General features: G+C 39.8%; 1 protein-coding gene across 12 annotated transcripts in view; it reads right to left on the bottom strand.

Moving 5' to 3' along the window:
* The window catches only part of PPP1R9A (protein phosphatase 1 regulatory subunit 9A), a 160810-nt gene that overhangs the window by 74621 nt on the left and 64102 nt on the right, over window positions 1-22087 (bottom strand). The window lies entirely within an intron of this gene.

The raw sequence follows: 22087 nt of genomic DNA, 5'->3' as shown, positions 1-22087 counted from the left end.
AGATGGGAATTAGACAGTTGCAATATTGACAGAAACTGATAGTCTAACAGCAAAATCAAGTCTGGGCTTCCCCTCAGAAAGCTCTGTAGGAGAAAGATCTGTTCTAGGCTGCCTGAAACTCTGGCAGAAAGAACTGTACAGAATATTTTAGCCCCTGAAATCCTAAAAGTATCTGGGCCCCAGACTGTTCAATCCCACAAAGACCTCTTCTCACACATGACAGAGCGCCAGGAGCGACTGCTGCCACGCACGATCAAACTATTTAAGTTTTGGATGCAAAGCTGGAAAATATTATCTCCAGATACTCTTTTAGCCAACTAGCACTCACTACCAAGTCTTCTGTCTGTTTGCACGCTCCTGAAGACCGTGCCTAGTAAAAACCAGCTGTGGCACCGCCTGGCAGCACTGCCACCACATCTCAGCAGGCATCCATGCAGCTTCACTCCCCCGTCTGCAGCAGCACGTGCTGCATACGGCCAGCCCATGGGCAGAAGCACCCGCCTGACCCCAAAATGTGCTCGACCCTGCCCACGGGGACACAGGCATCTCAATGCACCCACTAATCACTTGGCATCCGTCATGCCTCTGACATACCTGGGGTTTTCCTTCCTAGTATGAACGGCCAGCCAGCCAGCCAGACTTCATTTTTGAGCTCATTTCACTCAACTAGTATCTTCAATTTTACACAAGGCAGTTTCAGGCCCAATCACGGAATTGGATTTGTTTTGGTGGTGCTGATGGATCATCTCCTGCTATCAGCGAGGAAAGGGTGCTCATTCTCTCTGACCTCATTACTGCATTTGCTAGGGTTAGATCAAGAGGTCCAACTGCATCAGCTCAAAGGGACTGCAGGGACTAAAAATAACCCAGCTAAAGCACTTGAGTCCTTCCAAGAAGAATGCATCAATGCAGAGCAGTGCAGGGAATACCTCTTCCACTCCAAATCCCTTACCTGAGCATTTTAAAGCTCTCACACAGTGATATTTAAAACATTTGTACCATGTATGGTTGGATGGAAATCTATCAAATATGTAGAATCACAGCTGCTTATAGAATCACAGAATCGAAGGGGCTGGAAGGGACCTCAAGAGATCATCGGGTCCAACCCCCCTGCCAAAGCAGGTTCCCTAGAGCAGGCTGCCCAGGTAGGCGTCCAGACAGGTCTTGAATATCTCCAGAAAAGGAGACTCCACAACCTCCCTGGGCAGCCTGTTCCAGTGCTCTGTCACCCGTACTATGAAGAAGTTCCTTCGCATGTTGGTGCGGAACTTCCTCTGATCCATTTTATGGCCATTACCCCTTGTCCTTTGGCTACCTGAATTATGGCCAAATCCGTTCCTCACCAGGTCTCCTCTTAGCTAGATTTTAGGACTGCAGCACTTCCTAACATTTTACACCTTTCTGATCACTCCTAAGTCCTGTGCGTACACCTGCTCTGAACTCCAGCATAACTTCAAATCTCTTTTGTAAGAGTTAGCAGTTAGGTAACAGCCCATCAGAGCAGATAAATAGAGCTCTTTTTACTACACCAACTGCATTACATGATATTTATTGACATGACACTTAATGCTCCAGTATAGACAGATTTGATTTCACTGTCATATTCTTCTGCAAGTCTTCAGTGAGATTTGACTTCTACATTGATCATCATCATCAAATTTGTGACCAAGTTTTGTTCACCACTTGCCCAGACAGACTGAAACAACTCGATCACGGTGACACTCCACTGGTAACCCTACTTCATTATGAAAAGTGACAACCTGTCCTACTCTTTCTTCTTCTCTTTTAACCTGTTACTACGTCAGGCAATGACCTTTCATTTAATCCGGTGACAGTTTAATTTTCTTCGGAGTAATGAAGATGCAGTGAACGTCTTTTTGAAAAATATCAGAGTACCAGCCAGATCTCGCTTACCTTCTGTCCCGCTAAAGCCTTTGCAGTACTGTAATGAAATTGTGAGGCAAGCCTTCTCCCTATGAAATGATTACACAGTCTGTGCATGTTTCCAATAATTTTTATTATAGAACTCTTTCTACCAATTTGCCCGGTATATAAACTAGCAATCTGTGGTTTTCTGTCTTCCACTGGAGTCTTGTTTTTTTAAACCAGTATTATCTTGCTGCCTTCCTGTCCTCTGGTACTGAGGCAAAGCAGTACATTTCGCTCTGTACTTAATACTCTGGTAATTTCATACCGGAATTCAATTGCAATTCTTGGGTAAATATAATTTATTTCTAGTGGTTTATTACTATTCATTTTGTCAATAGTATACAATTTCTTCTACCAAACTTTGAGATGATTTCTCTACTTAGAAACATCTCAATGCAGGGACTTTTCATAATTGTGAATGGCATCGCAAAACATCCATTAGCTTTCCTGTCAGGGCAAGTAGCTTCTCTGAGCAGTCCTGTAGCATCTTGGCAGTCATTTGGCTTTACCAATTTTCTAGCAAGCTTCCTATTCCAGAGTTTTGAGGTTTTATGTTTTCAGCAAACCATTCTTCAAAATCTTTTTTTCCTCCTTCTGTTCCTGCAGCCTCGCATACTTATGAAGTACAGGCTGCCAGGTCTTGTCTTCAAGTTATTAAATGACCTGAGTTGGGATATTTAAAACTGGCTTTAACGTAATTTTCATTCTGTATCTTTAATACATAAGATGTCCTGGTTTTTAATAAAGGCATGACTTGTTTGAGGTAATGCTCTTACAGTGGCTAATCCAAGAGGTGGGAATACTGCTCCCTAATGGCTTCTCTTCTTCAGTAATATCCATCAATATTTGTGTACCAGAGAAAAACAGGATGTGCTGCCGATACGTGACTGTGCATCCAAATTCCAGAAAAGAAACTCCACTTGGGGAGAGGATCAGAAACATACACAGGATGAATCTCTGGCCCTGCTGAAGGCACAGCTGCCAAGGCACACATCGCAACACCCCGAGGAGGGGAGAGCAGTGGTACCACTGGTGCCTGTCCTGCCAGCATGGAACAGCTGTCCTGGGTCTGCATCCCTGCACAAACAACTCTCACTCCCAACAAATCTGTTTCCTATCCCCTCTTAATGTACTTTATAACATCTTAATTGCAATATTCTCTAAAAAGATTATGTTTGGCTATATTTTCAGGCCAAATCCATAGCGTGTCGAGCTTTACTAAATATAAGCGCTAACCTAAAATCAGCAGTAACTACTAAATTATATACTCAAAAATGTCAAAATTACTTCACAGAATTACAGTATTGAATAAAAATATATTAACACCTGCTATGCCATGAAGCCAGTATTTTCCATTTCTACTGTAATTCATAAAATTAAACTATTATAAAATAGAAGGCAAATCTCATTAAGCCTATTTATTCTCTTCATTTTCAGTTAATTTGTTTTCTAATTAAGAAAGTAATCTAAACATATTTTAACATATTCTTTCTGTTTCAAGTATAAATACCAAAACCTCTTACTTTTTCTAGTAACAGTCCTTATCTCCAAGATCACGTTGTGTGAAAGGTATCAACTGCTTTCTCAGCCCCACCTTTTTCTCTGATAGAATGCAATAAAAACTCCATGTAGCTCAACTTTGACATATTGGTATAAAAATGTGGCCTTCTTGGCACCTTTACAGTAAATAGTAGGACAAATTTTCAGATTTCTGTTTCTCTGTAATCACAAACTTTCTATGTTCAAATAGGATTTTCATCCTATCCCATACTGCTACTTGAGGCTCAGTTCAAAGTGTGCGTTTTTTTTTTTTCAATCTGCTTTTATTAAGTAATTTTCTAGATTCAGAGAGGTTATCTACCCTACTAATTATTACTTATCCATTTTGCACTAGTTTTGTTGCTGATGTAATAGTTTTATTACAATTTACATAACTATTTGTCCACAGAGCAGAAAAATACAAAGTCGTTGCTGTTGGAAATTAGATGTGTGCCCCATGTGAAAACTTAATGCTGTTACTCTTAATTAAGATAGGTCAGAATAATTAGGAGGTAAAAATAAGCACTGGTGCTGAAGAGTAACACCAAAGTTAATACAGATCTAATCTTACAGAATAATAATATAGAATAAACCTAAAAAATGTTCCTGATCACCCTTAGGTTTATATTGTGCCATTAGAGATGAATATTATATGACAAAGGAGATAAAGATCACCTGAAAATATTAAGTTTTCACATCACTGCTATACAACTCTGCTCATTAAAGGTAAGTTAAATTTTTAAAGTAATAAATAGCCTTTCAGACGTAAATATTCTATGTTGTGTGTGCTACTCTAAGGATGATCATTGTGGAGATAAAGAACTCTCTTTTCTTAGGGTGAGTTTTCCTCATGCTTGAAGGGACTCATTCCTTTCTGAAAACACCCAGTCAAGAAAAAAAATCTGTTCAATCCTTACGAAACAGAAGTTGTGTGGAAGTATTGCTCTCTAGGTACCAATTCTTGTTTCACTCCATTAATGAGCCTGGGTTAACAGCACTGCTGCCTCCTGTACGGGAGGGGTGGGGCACAGATACCCCTCCGACTTCACCTGTGTTTTTTATTAAAGTGTATTTTTCAAAGCCTCAGCCTCTTTCTTCCACAACAGTGTGGATTGCTGACCCTGACGGAGATAACATCCAGCCCTCTGCTAATTACCCTCATGGTCATTGCCAAGCAACATTCCTCTTTTTCAGAGACTTTGGAACATGAGATCCCTGCAAAGCAAAGAGAGCCAGAACAATACTTGAACAAATGATCTTACAGAACAAAAGCAGCCGAGATGCAGCCTGCCCCACAACTCCTGGTGAGGGCAGTTCAGAAACAGAGGCTGAGAATGGCAGAAAGAGGGTGCCCTGCAGCTCAAGAGCGAGCTACTCCAACTGTGTCCACTGAACGCAAACTCCTGCTGAAAGGAAACTTCCTGGAGGCTGTAATTTTAACGGGGACAAACTTTGCAGTGGCAGAATGGGAACTTTCCCATGCTGCATCCATTCAGGGTTGGTCAAAAGCCCGCTGAGAACAGCTGGGACTGCAGCCCTGCACCAACAGTCTTCTCGGGGGGTTTCGGGGACTTGAGAACAAGATCGGGTCCTTTGAAACCAAATTAATACTTAAATACTTAACAAGCTATAAAAACCACAAAGCTGATCTGAGCAGCCTAGTCTTCCTTATCCATTCCCGTACCCCTGTTTGCCACCTTGATCTAGAGCACAGAGAACTGTGAGGTGGAGACCTGGCTCGGGTCGCGGTGAGGCCTTGCAGAGGGCTTGGCCTGGTCCCTCAGGGGGCGCCCCCTGGGCAAGCAGCAGTCCCACCCCACCCAACTTCTGGGACAGCACACACGCCATGAGAAACACAGAAGACATAAATCATTTTGTTCTTTTCCACGCAGGCAGCAAATTATGGCCTTTAGAGTGTTGCAGGCAAATATGGCTGTAAAGCAATGTTGGAAAACCTCCAGGTATTTCCCCATGGCAACAGCCCCTGATCCCCCCAAAACCAGTTCCCTCGATGGCAAATACTGAATTACTTCAACACACAATGTTTTATAACATCTCTCTGCTCTTTTTTTCATTTTAAACTCATTTCCCATGCTTTCAGTATACAACTCTAGGTAGTATCTGAAGATTATTACACTTATCTTTTGCTGAAAGGCAGACTGAGGGACGGAGCTTGCTTGTTCGGAAAGGCTCACCCTGCTCAGGCTTTGCAAGATCTCTGCTACTAAAACGCTGCTCTCGGGGAATCCACAACTTTCACAGCTATTAAGGCTACTGTGTCTCAGTTTTGTCTTCATAACTGAGTGAAACAGCACGGTGCCCTGAAACTTTCAGCTGACAAAGACATCTCAATATTCATATTTGAACATTCATTTTCTTTTTTGCATACACTACGTGATTATAATGCAATGAGCTTTTTTATTTTTTTTCCCTTTCTATTTCCCTTTCTTTCTATTTCCCTCACTATTTTTCTGTCATTACCATTACTACAAATGGGAAATTCCAATACCATCCTGTTTTTCTCCAATGTTAATGGTACACGCTGAATGATTTTCACTGAATTGTGCTTGATGAGTTTTGCAGATTTTAGATCTAAATCTTCTTGGGCAGCTTGCTATTTTTTTTATAATGCAGAGAATTGGAAGCAACAGTACAATGGGATGAAGTAATGATGAATGAGGTGACTCCCAAGCATCTTAACCATTATATATGAATCCCATGGAGGCTTTTTAAGTTTTGTGTACTTCACAGGTATGCTTCATATGTAATTCCTTCCTTTGTCCTCACCATGCCTTTTTTAAAGTCTATTTTGTATTACTGAAAGTCACTGACAAACATTTACATTGCAATTGTTTAAATCTTCCACTGCCTATTTTTATTAGTAATCCACAGTTTAGAAATAGAGAAGAAAAAATTAAGGGAAAAAAAATTCTAATTTTCTCTCATGTAGCTTGACAATCACATGCCCAGAGATGAGCTTCACTGCACTACACTTCCATAAAGCTCAGGGTTCCTCAGAAATCCTCTCTTGCCAGACCTCCTCCACAGATCCTAGACAGATCTAGGTACATGAATTTGGCAAGTTACTGCCTGTAGCAGCCTGGTACCTGAAAACCTCAGCTGCTTTGGCTGACTGTAAGTCCACTCCAGTTTTGGGGCAAAGAAAGAACATTTGTCTAGGCCTTGAGAATCCCTCTGCAGTGAAGTGAAGAAGCAGTTCCAAGCATGTATCTATAGCTATGCTATATTTAAAAATATATTACAATATCAGTAAATATCAGAATATTTAAGAACAAAATTCATTTCAAATGCAACAGCAGATATATTTTATCACTCCTTTGGCATGCCCTTCTATTGCCAAGGTAACAAACTAGCATGTTCAAGAACTCATTGTATTTCTGAATGTGAAAATAAGCATGCAAAAGAAAACATTTGTAGTGAACTGAGTTTGACAAATTAATTACAATACAATACAGCCCTACGACACAGCCTGTGAGCCAGACCTTTAGCATCTGAACGAGTTCAAAGGACAGGAGAGCATGAAACAAAGCTACAATTTCTTTCGCTAAACATCTATTCCTGAATCTGCTGCAGTATTTCTTCCAGATCCTCGCATCACTGCCAATTTACATCGTAACCGAGGGTGCTATTTTTCTTTTGCCTTCGTGAGTGCGACACACGAGCTGGCCAAGAGTAAATACTGTTTCTGGTACCAATTAGTACAGCCTGCCATACAGTAGCAATGTCACCATGAATCAACACTTCAGTATTTCTTCTGCCAGCAACCACTCGCTCCCTCAGTCTAGAAGTCAAGGCGTCCACATGCAGAGTACAAATGCCACTAATGTTCCCAGAGGCAAACAGCTGAAACAAAATATTGAATATTCATAAAACATTCTTAATTCTTGCTAAAATGAACCTCATCAGAAGAGATAAATTTTGTAATCTGCATATTTGCCAAAAATAAATCTACAGAAATAAAATTTGACAAGCAATTCATTTTGTTCATTTACACATTTCAGAACTGTTAGGAAAATAATTTGAAGAATAAAAACTATGCAAAAAAGTGATCGTGCACATTACATTTGAAGATTTTCTGAATAAATTATACAGAGGCAATTCATCCAATCCTAGTTTTATTGTGAAATTATGACATACTTTATAAACTGAACAAGAATGAACACAATGGTATTAATACACAGTGCTATCTACCCCTTTAAAGCAAAGAAGAGAGCGGAGGTGGAAGAAAAGAGTTAGGTGGAAACTGTCTGACTTGGTGTCCAAGTTTCTCAATATAGATCCGCACCTGTTCTGCTTTTTAGAGGTGCAAAGGTACAACTACCCAGAAGGTTTTATGACTTTCCCTTATACATTGCCTCATTTTTACCTGATAGTGCACTTGGTACTAATTGATACTGCTGCAGATGCAGCAAAGCCTGAATGACCAACCCAGCAAGGAGGCTCTCCAGCACCGTCAACCACAAGGGCTTCAGGCCAAGGCACAAGAAGCAAGTGCATATGCATGACGCCCTTTGGTGGAAGCCCTCCTGAATCTCTAACATTGTCTCACCACCACGATAAGTACGTTCATATAAAAATAAAAAATACAGAAATGCTTGGCTATTTTTTATTTGAAATTCTTACTTAATGAATTCTTAATGAATGGCTTAGCAACATAAAGATATTCCCACAGTGTAAAAAGGATGTGGGAAATTCTGTTATAATTTAGTAAGAAAAACTCAAAGATGTGATATACTCTTCCTTTGCACAGTGCCAGCACAGAGACTACTCATTACTTAAATACGGGGCTTAAGAGCTGAAACATGGCTTAAGTATGACACTAGGTATTAGGCAGCCCTTCCACCACCCTTCTGTACAGGGTAAAGGTAATCCCCCAGCTGAAGGTAGCATGTTACTGAGTTACTTATTTACTTTCTACTACAAGCATGTATTTTTGCACATTGACTAAAATGCTCGCGATTCTAAAGAATATAAAGCCTTTTCTACACTATTGCTATATTCACGTTAACTTTACCATGCAACAACATAAACAAGAGCAATTAATGCAGTGTTGAATTCATTTGGTAGGTGTGTTGCATCCACTCCCACCAGAAACCAGCCGTTCATCCTGTTAATGCCGTTGCTTGTATATAAAAATGGACAAACAGGCGGAAGCTAAGAGGATTAAAGGAAAAGCTTCTGTAACGCAGCAAAAGGTTTGCTGTATTTTGTAAACATCCTTCCAATGTAAAGTGCAAGGCAGCAGTCTCAGTGCCAGATTGCTACTTCACATCATGGATTTACCAATCCATTAATTGCACCTGCAGGAAGAATTCATTTTGGCTGACTGCATTTCTTCTAATGATAGTTTCACATTCACACTGTTTAGCACAATGAATTGCATCCTAGTAAGATGTAAAAAGTGCCTGGAGTAAGCAGGAGAATGTTTATCCATTAAGCATTCTGACCAAGTGTATTGTATTACAGTTAATCACTCCAATGCTTCCAAAATCGGACAGTTTGTATTTCCAGAGGAGTTTATTCTCCCTAATGCCTCCCTCCTAATGTTGTACGCAGGGTAAGAGAGACTGACAGAAGCCAAGAACAGGGGTTCCCTGATCTGACCATGAAACTGGTTCAAACAGGCCAGCTGTAAGTGCAATTTAAAAAATGGCATTAGCTGAGCAAGAAACAGAAGGTTACAAATGTGTGCATACAGTAGAGCCGAATGAATAGACAAAGAGAAGGAAGGATCACAGGGATAAGCTGGTATTAATGACTAAGGCTAGCTCTGGATGAGACTACAGCAATAATGCCGCAAAGTGGGGATTCAGAATAAATACATTTAAAGTGACTTGATTCAAAACTGGTTTTGGACATTTTTCAACTTCATCGTTTGCTACAACATCAGCACAAAATCTGACACTGTTCCCTTGAAATCAATACCAAAATTGACTTTATCAACCCCAAGAGGAAGAGATTTGTGTCTATTCTATGATTGTTTTTTACTCTACCCCTTATACTGTGAAAGAAACAAAATGAGCATAGAAACTACAATGAATCTACAATGAGTTTTACTTGCATGAAGTATTTACACAATTTTACTCGTGTTCAAATTTTCTGCATGAATTCTGATTTTATAGATGTTTCCTACCTATCAATTTGTGGTGGATTTGAAACGCTGGAGAGCCAAATGCAAAGCACAGCACCTAGTGCTGTCCATCCTTACAAAATCTTTGTGGAGCTACACAGAACCCAGGCTGCCAGCACCAAAGCTTTCCGTACAGCTCTCCATTTTTTCCACCGAAGACAGAGAGGAAAGGCTCTCATGCTGCTTTACAGGGCTGTTACTGCTGTAACTCGATAAAACAAAGCAGAAGACTTTGCTGGCCCCATTGACACCAGCTCCTTGTGCAGAAGGGTGAACATGAACCTTCTCCACCGATACCTGGTGGGAGAGGAAAGAGTTCTGACTCCTGCCATGCTCCTGTCACGCATTTGCATTTTGCTTTGGTTTGGTCTTGTAAAGCATTTTGGTATTCATTTGTTGTTGCTGTTGTTGTTGTTTTTCCCGCTGCAGGAACACATTGCTTTGCTGTTCTGGGCTTGGCCACGCACCTCCCTGTGCATGTCTGCATGGACCCAGCACACACGGAGACAGGTGGGCAGAGCAGCAGGTGGGGCACCGTGTCCGCACCCATCCACCGCTGGACACGAAGACAGACACGGGCGTGACGTGAGCCCACAGCTGCCCCTGCCACCCGCAAGCAGCAAAGGCAGCCACGGAAGTGGACGTACAGCCAAAAAACTCCTGGGTCTTTGTAGCTGACTTAACTGCTCCGAGCTTCCCGATTTCCAGGCTCAACTTCTTGACTTGCTTCAGACAGAAATAACCAAAGCTCAAGACAAGTATTTCATGCTAGGGAGGGGAAGTAAAATACACGGTGTAGCCTTCTGTCCAGATTTGCCCAAGTGGAGGAGGATAAAGCTCTGCTTATCGTTCGCAGAAACGAAGAACTGTAAAAGCTTTGGCAGAGCCTCTCCCCATTACGCCAGCGCGGGGAATGAAGCAGAGACATTCACCGGAGGGTAGGCCAGTTATTGCACATACGGCTGGTACTGCTGGTACTCACAGTAACTGCATTCTGGTTGCAAACAGCTGCACATTTCTCTTTAAAGTAAAGCAGACAGCGTTTAGTGGAAGCTGGACACATGCCAGACAACAAATTAAAATGGATATAATCTGTGTATGACAGGCTATAAACCCAGTACAGTAAGCCTTGCAATAATCTTAGCAGGATTTTAAGTTACCCCAACCTATGACAATGAATAAAGAGAAAATAAACAAAGATCTCTAAAAAATTATGACACTGAAATATTTTTAAGTTAACTGGTTTTTATCATCTAAAAAGAAAAAAAAAAAAAAAGCAAAGATGTGATTGTTGCCTAAACTATTATCTGAGGATGAACCAGAGGAATTCAGAGAACTAAACTTACAAAACTTTGCTAACGTACATTTAAACAGATAACCTACATTTAAACAGGTAACATATAACCTCAGCAATTTTTAAGAATCTCCAAGTAAAAAAATGTGTGTGTCCTTGTCCATGCTTTTAGGAGCATATCTTTTACAACGTTCTCTTATAGTTACAGTTTTAAGAATACCTATCAGTGCTGAAAGGCTCATTTTTTTTTTGGATCAAAATATACTTGATTTAACTTTTGTAGATCAAATATAAGCAAAAATAGAAAACAATGTAAAACAATCTTTGCAAGTCCTTTGATATTAGGAACAAAAGTCAGTACTAGCCCAAGAAAACCAAAGGCAATGAATTTAGCATTCAGTGGCAGATTGCACGTGACAGAGACAACCGGTACAAAGCGTATGCAACTCCTGGATGCTTTTTACCCCTAAAAATACAATTGTGAATAAAGCCACTGTTTTGGAAGAGAGAGTTAGAGACAAGGTAGTGTGGGAAAATAAAGATGTGGTTGGACATTGAAATAGTCTGCCAAGCTGGTAAAACTTTTATCTTGAAATCTTGAATTTTAACCTTACTGTTATTGATTAAACACTCTGAAATTCTAAGACAACAAAAGAGCACCACTTGCTTGCAAACAAAGTATTTGACAATGTAGCATAATATGATTATTTTAAAAAAGGCTTTTCTGTTGCACTAACAAACTGAATAACCACAGCTACAGTTCTGTCTATGAATCAGCTTGAGTTTTAGCTTTCTATTCCTTGCAGTTAAATAAGAACAGAAGCCACAGTGTTTAAAAGGATGCTATCACAGAATCACAGAATCGTCTAGGTTGGAAGAGACCTTCAAGATCACCTAGTCCAACCTCTGCCCTAACACTAACAAGTCCTCCACTAAACCATATCACTAAGGGCTACATCTAAACGTCTTTTAAAGACCTCCAGGGATGGCGACTCAACCACTTCCCTGGGCAGCCCGTTCCAATGCCTAACAACCCTTTCGGTAAAGAAGTTCTTCCTAACAGCCAACCTAAACCTCCCCTGGCGCAACTTTAGCCCCTTCCCCCTCGTCCTGTCACCAGGCACGTGGGAGAATAGACCAACCCCCACCTCGCTACAGCCTCCTTTAAGGTACCTATCAACCACTTTAGTCTCGAAGGGAAGAAATGTTTGCACAAATTATTTGACAGGCAAATGATAGAAGGGTTTGCCAAAAGTAAAAATTCATCCAAACGTACATACTGCTCAAGACCAACAGGATCAGCCACACACAGGTAGTGCAGGTCACAAGGTTATATCACACAGTTTGGAGAGAAGGACACTGAAAATTTAAGATAGGTTCCCTCCAGTTTTTTAAAAAATAAAACACAAAATATTGCCTCTTCGGAACTCAGAAATCTCCAGAAGCATGAACACCTCCACTGCAAAAGGCACCATAAGCTCAAGAAGCTACAATAAAAAAGAAGAGTGCAGAAAATATTGGAGAAGAGAAAGGCAGTCAAGTTTTAAATTGCAACTGCAACACTGGGGAGTGCAGGGCATTTATCATTTTACTTAACTTTCCAAATAACATTTTAATCTAAATGGCTGAATGGTTTTGCTGCCACAGGGAACATCAACAACATGAGGTTGTTGCAGAAAATGATGCAGAGAACTGGGAGTTTTATAACAACAGCAGTTACTGAAACCTGGGTGCCGGTACTTTGAATTAAAACCAACCTGAACATATCATGCATGTTTATGCCTATTTCTCATGAAAGGTACAAGACATTCCTTCAACTCGAGTTTTAAAAAATATTTTATTTGATTGAGCAGACCTTCTAGAAGTACTATTAAAGTAATCTTCCTTTACCCACGTTTATGTTGAAAGCCCACCTATCTTACCAGAAGGGCAGCTGTCCTAATCTGCATCAAATTCAAGCTTTCAAATGGTGAAGATACGCTATCTTCCATGCCCGAAGCTTAAGTTTATTTATGATAAATGTCATAACTCGATAAAGAAGGCACAATAAAAATGCAAACTGTAATTTTTACGTCTTTATGCTGTTAGGGTGAGCTAAGAAGCAGGAGATTTACGGAAAAGCCATCTTGCCTCTGTTTAGGAAAGAACTTTTATTTTATTAACCCAGAAGATCTCTCTGAGCTTTTTCAAGGACAGATGCTTGAAAAATACATGCACAAAATGGGTTTTATCATGTGCACACAAACCAAATTTTAGATACAAGAGTGGTTCTTCAAACTCAAGCTTTGTAATTGCTCTACCCAAGTCTTATGACTTATACTGACTTCTGCCAAAAGAGATCAGGAAAAAAACCCACTGAGCAGCATTAATAATTTAAAAACTGCCGCTTTGCCTTTCAAAAATCAAAGGCTTGATTAACTAGGGACTTTTGCAGGGAACCAGGAGGAGACTACTGCTACCTGATAAGCACCTCTACCAAAGCAGCACTGCTCTTGCCTAACAGACCACCTGCAATCCAAGGATGGAGAAATCGCCCCTCCACTATGGCTGAAACCCCTCAGGGGGCTCATCAAGCCTTCATGGTTGTGAAACACAAAGCCACGAGCCTACTCCTGGGCACAAAGCAGGCTAAATCTTGCCCTCTGGAATTAAAGCAGCACATGCAGGACAGCCGCAGCGTACCATCCATCCTAAGTGCTAGAAACAGCCTGAGACTGGAAGAAGTTTTCCCAAGTGATGGTTATGAAAAACTGTGTGATGCAAAGTAGTAAAAGCAAGCAAGCATTTTACTACTTTCTAACCTATTACTGACAAGGTGAAATAAAATACACACCAAACTGTTTGTGTTACCTTCAGTTGAACCAACAAAGCAGAAAGAGGAATTGCCAACCTCACAGCTGGCAATAAAGCAAGAGGAGGCACCACTCTCCATGGGCTCACTCACTTCTGTCTGCTTTCAATAAGGTCTTAAATTACATTTTTAAAGAAGAAAATTTAATCCACTCCGGAACAAAATGCTTTCTTGTAATGGCCCCTTAAGCAAAGTCGTGCTGCAGGCTTTTCATTGCATTTTGAACTTTTTTTTTTTTTTTTGCCTGCAGTTTGGGTCTCCAGGTGGGATGCGGTGCCCCAGCAGTTTTGTGATGTGGCTTTTGTGAAATGCTCCGCATGGCATCCAAACTCCTCCTGACAGTGCCGCAAATGACAGAGAGGAAAAATACAGTTCATCTACTCAACGAGCACCTGGGCACAGGCTAACAGCAAGGCTGAAGGTATGTGTGCAGCTTGTGCACAGTATCAGAGAAAAGAAAAAAATTACTTCTGCAGCTGGGATTTTTCACCAGAGGGGCTGTAGCGGCACAATTTTCTGCATGAAGCACATGATCTGAAAACCAAAATCACAACTTCAAAAGAGGCACAGCAGTGGGTTTTTTTTCGGTGAGATTTAGAAGTACATCTAAGAGAAATGGAACAGGAGAAAAACAGTATATTTCTGACTAACTTCAGTCTGGCGGATCGAAAACCTGAGAACAGAATGAGGCTGGAAGATACAAAAATGTCTTGATGCAAAGTTACAGGGTTATCAATGGCACTCTGTATTCTAGATCCAAACGGTATTGTTTAAATAAAAACAAGCAGTTTAGAAAAGTAATATATAAATGTAATTTCCAAAATACTTATTTTATTTTTACGCACGGCCCAGGGACTCCTGTCCTGCTCGGCTGGGGACCCGCAGCACCCCAGGGTGCTGCCGGCTGCGAGCAGGGCAATGAAAGCGATGGTCCCTGGATGCTCATCTCAGCAGCGCCTGCAGGACGGGAGGGAAGGCTTCATCTCCTTCATGTCCGAGGAACAACTGCAACATTTCTGGGCGCCTTTACCCACTGAGCAAACGAATTCATTATATTTAATCAAATCAGTGGCAAAAGGCAAATACTGCTCTCTGAGGAGCTCTGTTAACCTAAAATATTCTCTCATTTCATGACTGTCGAAGTTTTACGCTGTGAAGTAAAAATATTTAAATAGCAATGTGAGGCATGTAATAGAATACCAGTAATCCATCACATTTGCCATATCTGAAATACCTTTTTGAACAGCCAAGTGAATGAATGACACTGTCCGGACAGCTAGGTTCCAAGCGGACGATGGGAGTAAGGGCTCATCCTGCCTAACTATCACCTGGCTGTTTGATCTGCGAAGACAAGTTCCAGCGCTAGAGCAGCTACACGTTATATCTTAATTACATTCCTCTGCAATGAAACGATCAGCATCAAGTTCTGACCTGAACGTTACATAAATTACTTTATTTTCCTACAGGATGAGATGAATGCAGATGAAGAATTGATCATATCCTTACCGGTCCTCTATCTGTAACTGAACTGAACTGGGCAAAACTATATTTCATTATATGTTCATATCACGGATGAGACCAAACTGATATTGATTTTCTCTACAATAAGGCCAGAAGAACTCAATTTAGAATGAGATATTAAAAACAAAACAAAACAAACAAACGAAAAAAAAAACTGCCCAATAACCTGCCGGTAGAGTAATATTTCAAAATAGATATTTATAACTGTCCAAATATCAAATTATATACTATTACAATAATGCTACATGAACGTATTTATTGTTTTCTCTAGCCATCCATTAAAAAGACCTTATTAAAAACATTTTCCCAAAACACACTTTTTTCTCTAACTTATGATAGCACTTTGTACATCTAAAAAGCCATTGTCTCTCTCATGAGACATTCAGCAATTTTTTAAAAATCTGTATTGCATTTACATCACATAAACATACTTCTAATATTCAAAACATAGCAAATTCATTATATAATATCATATTGCTCCTTGAAACTATTTGTAGGATTTAACAGGTGAGGATGTATGTAGAAACATCTTCATATAGGGTGAAAATGGCTGTCAGAAAGGATGCAGCCTAATGCAAAAGTTTTAAATACTACTGTTAACACTGCACTATTCAAAATTATTTTAAGTGCCCAAAATTCACATTTTAAACAGACATATTTTAAGTTAAGTTTGGGAAAGAGGTGAAAAGAGGAAGCTGAGAACAGACCAAACCTTGTATTTTTACCCTTTGTCTCAATATTGCCAGAAAACTCAAAAAGTAGATGCTCACCAGTTCTACAAAACATCTGCAATAAAATGATACAGGTATAAAGACAACTCATGACAGAAAATGTCTTTGAGTTTTGTGTATTTGACAGTGTGTACCACCATTAAATTCTTATTAATAAAGAGGCTTTCATATAAACTATGTTAGGATAATTATAACATAATAATAGCTATCACAATACCAATTATTATACATAATATATTATTAATGTAATTAATGTATTATTATATAATTGTATAATCTAATTAATTTAATGCATATTATTAATGTATATTCTCATTATGTTATTAGTAAGCAGCTATTGTGAAAGACATCCAAGTTATATAATTATTTCCCATTTAGCTGAGGGCTAAACTCTAGGAAAATACATATATATATGTACATGCATTCGTTAATTTTCTTTTATTTCAAAAAATGTGGCCCCATCATATTTCATTTTATTACTACTTCCTCACTACCATCCAGTACCATCCAGTAACAGAGGAGACAAAGTATTTCACCAGTCAACCTAACAAACAGTAAGCACCATTGGCATGTATTCTTGATTCTGTAAGGTCTTATGAGTCTGAAAGTTGTGCAGTGAATGGAAGCAGAACTGAAGGAAGAAAACATATGAGTTCTGTCATTTAGGGCAGATTGAAGTATGTAACTTTTTGTGATTTCAGCCCCTCTCCCTTCAGTCCTTGTGGTGAAGACGTGCATCTGGAGTCTTCCCCTGCCGCTACGTTTTAGATGCTGTTTTGTATCAGCTGATAAACTCCAAATATCTTTCCCTTCCAGAGAGAAGCATGCAACGATCCCACAGAGGACCACGACGTGGTCAGTAACCCACAGGATGCACAGGCAGGCAGGCTGGCAGACCTGGGTACGAAGCCAAACCACTTTTTTTGTGTACGACAGCCACTTACTAGTTCTGCTGTGAAATTAAGAGAAAGCAAATGACATGTGATGGTGTGTTTTCCCCAAAACAAGAAATACACCAGTACCTCTTGATAAGAACATGACTTCTTAAAGCCTGTGATGTGGTTGCTGGTCAAACACAGTCTAGTGGAATAAGGAATTACATCCTTAGCTTTGTAAACTGAAGGCTCGTCTTTAGCATTTTAAACATCAGTGTTTTAAAATATTCCTTTCTTCAGACAAATTATTTTCAGAAAAATTATATATATATATTACAAGTTTGCTTGCAGTTGGGATATCAATAGTCTGGCAATCTCCTTTCCCTCGCAAGCCCATGACTGCAAGTACTGAAATAGGCAAAAGGAGATCAGAAAGCCCTAGAAAGATATTTCCATGAGAATATAGTTGAAAAATATGAAATATTTTTGAATATGAAAACAAAATATTCTGAAAAGTGCCATGCACTCCTGCTACAGAAGTTCTTGTGTAAACTGCCTAAAATGTTCTTCCAACAGAAAGACAACTGAAGAAACACAGGCTGCAGAGACAAGGGATTTTGGAAGCTACCTGGGATACTTGAAGATACCTGTTTGCTATGTTCTGAGGTAACTGAACTGCTGCTTAAACTATATACAAACATGCTCAAAAATAAACTAAATCACCTAATACCCTATTTTGTTCTACAGACCTTTTGTAGAACAGTCTTGTTCTACAAAAAGATTGTGCAACATGAACACTTCTTTGCCTTTTTCTCCAAATTCCTCCAAAGAAATGCAGAAAATTTGAAAACGCAGGGTGTAGGTAAGGTGTCCAGAAGCAGGGAACATTAAAACCACACAGTAAAAGAATTAATTAGCACAAACAGCCAAAATACAAACTTAAATTACAAGCAAATTGTTGGTTGTGCATATTTAAGTCAGAAAATACGTGTGCTGAGAGAAACTGCTCAAACTGACTGGTCAAAATCAGGAATCAAATAGCTCCAGGCTTAGCTGAAGTGGTCAAGAGTGATTTCCAGAGGGTCTCATCAGACCCTTGATCTGTATGGAAACTGACAGGTAAGCAGAAATGGATGAAAAAAGACTAGAAACAGATATGTGACTGAACCACTGCTATTTTGGAGCTACTAGCAATGGCCCTTGGGGCTCTCAGTAGCTAGATGTAATACAGAAAGGAGTCCCAGTATAATATTGAGAGTGTAAGGAGGGATTCAAACCACCACCATCCCCACCCAAACTACTCTCATACCACTGGACTAATACAAGCACACGGAAACAAGCTTCACCCCCTGTAAATCCATTAACGTCATGGCAAGTTTAAAGGCACTCAGAGCTGCCTTCCAAACAAGTCACAGAGATATTTCCAATTCATTTCAACAGTCAATATCAGGCTACTATCCAGTGGTTTGCAAATGCCTACCACCCTGCATTAAAGATTGTTCCTATGGAGGAATCACAGGCACCATGTGCTGAATTGGAACATCCTGAGGCTCTTCCAGTGGTTCTTCACCTGTTAAGGCATCTAAGCTACCCCGGAGGTAATGTATACCTGTTTATTTCGTTTTAGGGAACATCGTCCTTCAAGTATAATCAGGCTTCTCAGTGAGACAGTAAGTCTAGTCCTGCCTGCAAACGTCATGTTTCTCAATTACTAGTACATAAAAGGCAAAGATGAGGTTAAAGGCATCTAACGTCAGGCGAAAGCAAAATTGTTTGTATACAAACAGGAATAGCACAGAGATTTTGACTAATTCCTTTTCACCCTGTCCTGCTTCCTGACCCAAACACACAAAGGGACCAGGATGGACGACACATGCCACCTATCAGCAATTTTTAATTCAAAATTATTTTCTGTATTTTTATACCAAAGAACAACAAAATAAGGGTATGCCGCTGCTCTTTTTCTTTATAAGTATGTAAGGGGAAAAAGTTACTCTTTTGTAAGGAAGCATATGGTTTCCCCCTTTAGCGTCCGACACAAGAACATTTCCTTGTCTTTCCTATTTTTCTTTCTTATTTTTTAACATTAAACATTTAGGAAGCACAAGATACACATTTTATGCACTTTAACACAGATGTTTTCCATTTTCTTTGGTTAGCCAGATAATCCCTTAATTAAATATCTAGAGAATATCATAGAGAACCCTGAGAACCAAATTTTGTGTTTTAAATCACATATTCCTTTACTTTGTTATTTTGCATTTACTCACCCTGCTATGTAGGCATGTTGCATATAAAAACCTGTATGGCAAATATGAATAGTACCAATTATCAAAAACAAATACAAAATTATTTTACAAGATCATCATTTAAGTCACTGTACTTGTATAATTTATTATATCTGTATTTCTATATTAAAGGTGAAACAAACTTAATTTGTCAGCTAATTGGACAATAGTACTTTTACAGTGACAAGTCGAAACTAATTCCCAAATGTTGCTCAGACAGCAAAAGCATAAATGCTGACCAGCGAACAGCCCTCATATTGAGCCTTTTACTCCCACTGTTTACTGAAGACATTTCAGAAAACACGCAAAAAAAAAACACAACAGTGACTGTTATCCCTTAGTTAAAATGCATCATGTATCTGTACAGCAAACTGAATACTGAGATGAACTCTATTAATGAAAGCATTCTTCAAGATATACTTCCAACATCATCGCACTGCATTTTTTCTCTATCTTTTAAGAGAGACATTTTTCAAAAAATAATTACACATGTATACATTACAGAAAAATGACTTCAACGTTTCCTGTTATGGATAGGAGATTTATTTAGCATTCATATGGGAAAAGTATTTAGAAGTCTGGATATCCATCCCTCAACATACTTCTCTAGAGTAAAACATTGGATCAAACCCACAAACACATTTTTACTGAAGTAGAGAGGACTGCAAGATTAGGTTAAAGCTGCAGTATCTGTATCCTTTTCCAGGGCATCAAACACGAGGTAATCCCATTATTTCCTAATACACTGACTAATTTATTTGGCACATTAAAAATACCAGCAGTTCACCTTTGCTCACCAGTGAGGACCCTACAATAAACTGCCAGTGTTTCATGGCATCTACCAATTCTTGACTGTGATTTTATGTTCAGCAGTTAGCTCTCATATTAAAATCCACAAGGTAGCATAGTTATTAAGTGAAAGAAGGAAAACCATACTGAACATGTTAAATTTAGAAAGACAACCTTCCCCCTCCAGAAACGAAGTTTTGTAATAAAATGCCTAACAAACACGTATAAATATAATATAGATTATATTAATCTATAATAAAATTATTTCAGTATTGATGTTGATTTATATTTTTGTTTTTATTTTACATATTAGCATATTGTATATAAATATTTAACATTTGTATATTGATATTTTCCTATTAGAATATTAAATGCCTATATTAATATAATTTTTAAAAAGCATGACATATATAAAATACAACTTTCACAGCGAAGGAAAATTTGGATAAAACACGAGTAAGTCAGTAATGTATCTAAAATAAAGGGTGTTGTATTTCTCCTCAGTGGATTTTCTGTGGTTTGGTTGCTTTTACTTGAAAAGTGATCGCTTGAAGAGTCTCCCAGAATCTCCATGGAGAATCCAGGACAGACCACCCCAACCAGCATGCCAAGCGAACACACAGCAGTCCCAGCCTAGTGGACCCTCAAATCTGCTACAAATCATTCCTGGAAAGAGAATATCACGGAAATTTTAAATTGATGCTAAAATTGGTGTTGGCTGACTCAAGTCGGTCTGTAGGCGGTGTGAATTCTGCAGCACAGAGAACTCATGGCAGCTGGCAGGCCGAGAGCAGCGCTGGAGGCCCCTTGGCTGGGGTCGCAAGCCTGGATGTGGGAAATTCCTAGCAGAAGGCAGGGAAGATACGTCTCCATGAGGATGCTCAGACGTGGGAGAAGGTTGCTCAAAAAGGCTGGGGAGTCCCCTGGTCTTTGGGGAGACTCAAGGCTTGCCTGGGCACAGCCCTGAGCCGGCCTCATCTGCTCTGCGCCAGGGGGAGGAGAGGTCCCCAGGCCCTTCTTTACAAGTCCAACCAGTCCGTGCTTCTGCAGATGAACACAGCAAAATTCGGTGTTTACACATCAGGTAATTACATTTAGCAGCCCACCGGCAGTCAAGATTGAGATAAATCGTCAAATAAAAGCTTTAAAACCTCTTCTGAAGCGTTTCCTAAGAGTGAAGTGCCACATGTTGCGCCTGGCCATTACCTGCCACAAGGCCTCTCCATGGCCCTGCCTCCTTCCTCTGAAACCTGGCTGATGGAGTCAGCCCCAGGGGTCGACCGTCTGCTCTGCTTCCTCACACCACACGTGTGCCTTTTGGCCCACTCGCTGACGGTGACTTCTCTCCAGCGGTGCTATTTTTGACTGCCCAGCGCCAGCCTTCCCTCTTAGAGATGTGCCAGCCATCAGACGGATTTAGATACACAGCTCCCCGACTTGTGAGGGAAACCAGGCAGCCAGGCTGTAAATATCAGTCTGGTGCAACTGGAAAAACAATTTTGTGCCTTTGACGCGGGAAGTCCTTTTGTGAGGAGAAAGGGTGAGCGTTTGTGACGGGCTGCAGTGAGGGGAAGCATGGAAATATCTGCACAGCGCGACACAGTTCTCTCTGGCACTTTCTCATGGAAGTAAATGTTATTATTACTTCTCATTTCAGAAACCTCATACTTCGGGTGATTTATTTTCTCTTCCCACTACCTGTGTCAATTACCATGCATAGATCTCGCGCTGTATTCAACGATACAAGAGTATGTCCTAAAGCCCCTACAAACGCCCACCTATCAACAACATTTCATTCTGGGATGAGTGGAACTCATCAATTAGTTAAGGAATTTCATATTTCACCCACATTTTTTCCACCTGTGAGCTCTGTCAGACAATCCTTTATTGTGATACTATGGCTTTAATTTCATATAAATAATAATGATGTATTTGTAATCACAGAAATGTACTCTATTAGCTATTTTAAAATGGCACCCTGTAGGGGATATGTAGTCCATGAAACTCGAGTCAAGAACAACTCAATAGCATGCAACCCTGTACAAGAAAAGATTATTTATTTCTAAAACACCCGAAGTCTGCATAAAAATTCAGCTCCCCAGCTTTAACTTCAAGGAGA

This window comes from Anser brachyrhynchus (genome assembly GCF_964034855.1).
Source record: "Anser brachyrhynchus genome assembly, chromosome: 2".
NCBI lineage: Eukaryota > Metazoa > Chordata > Aves > Anseriformes > Anatidae > Anser > Anser brachyrhynchus.
Note: the sequence above shows the minus strand (reverse complement) of the source record. Positions and strands in the feature narration are given on the sequence as shown.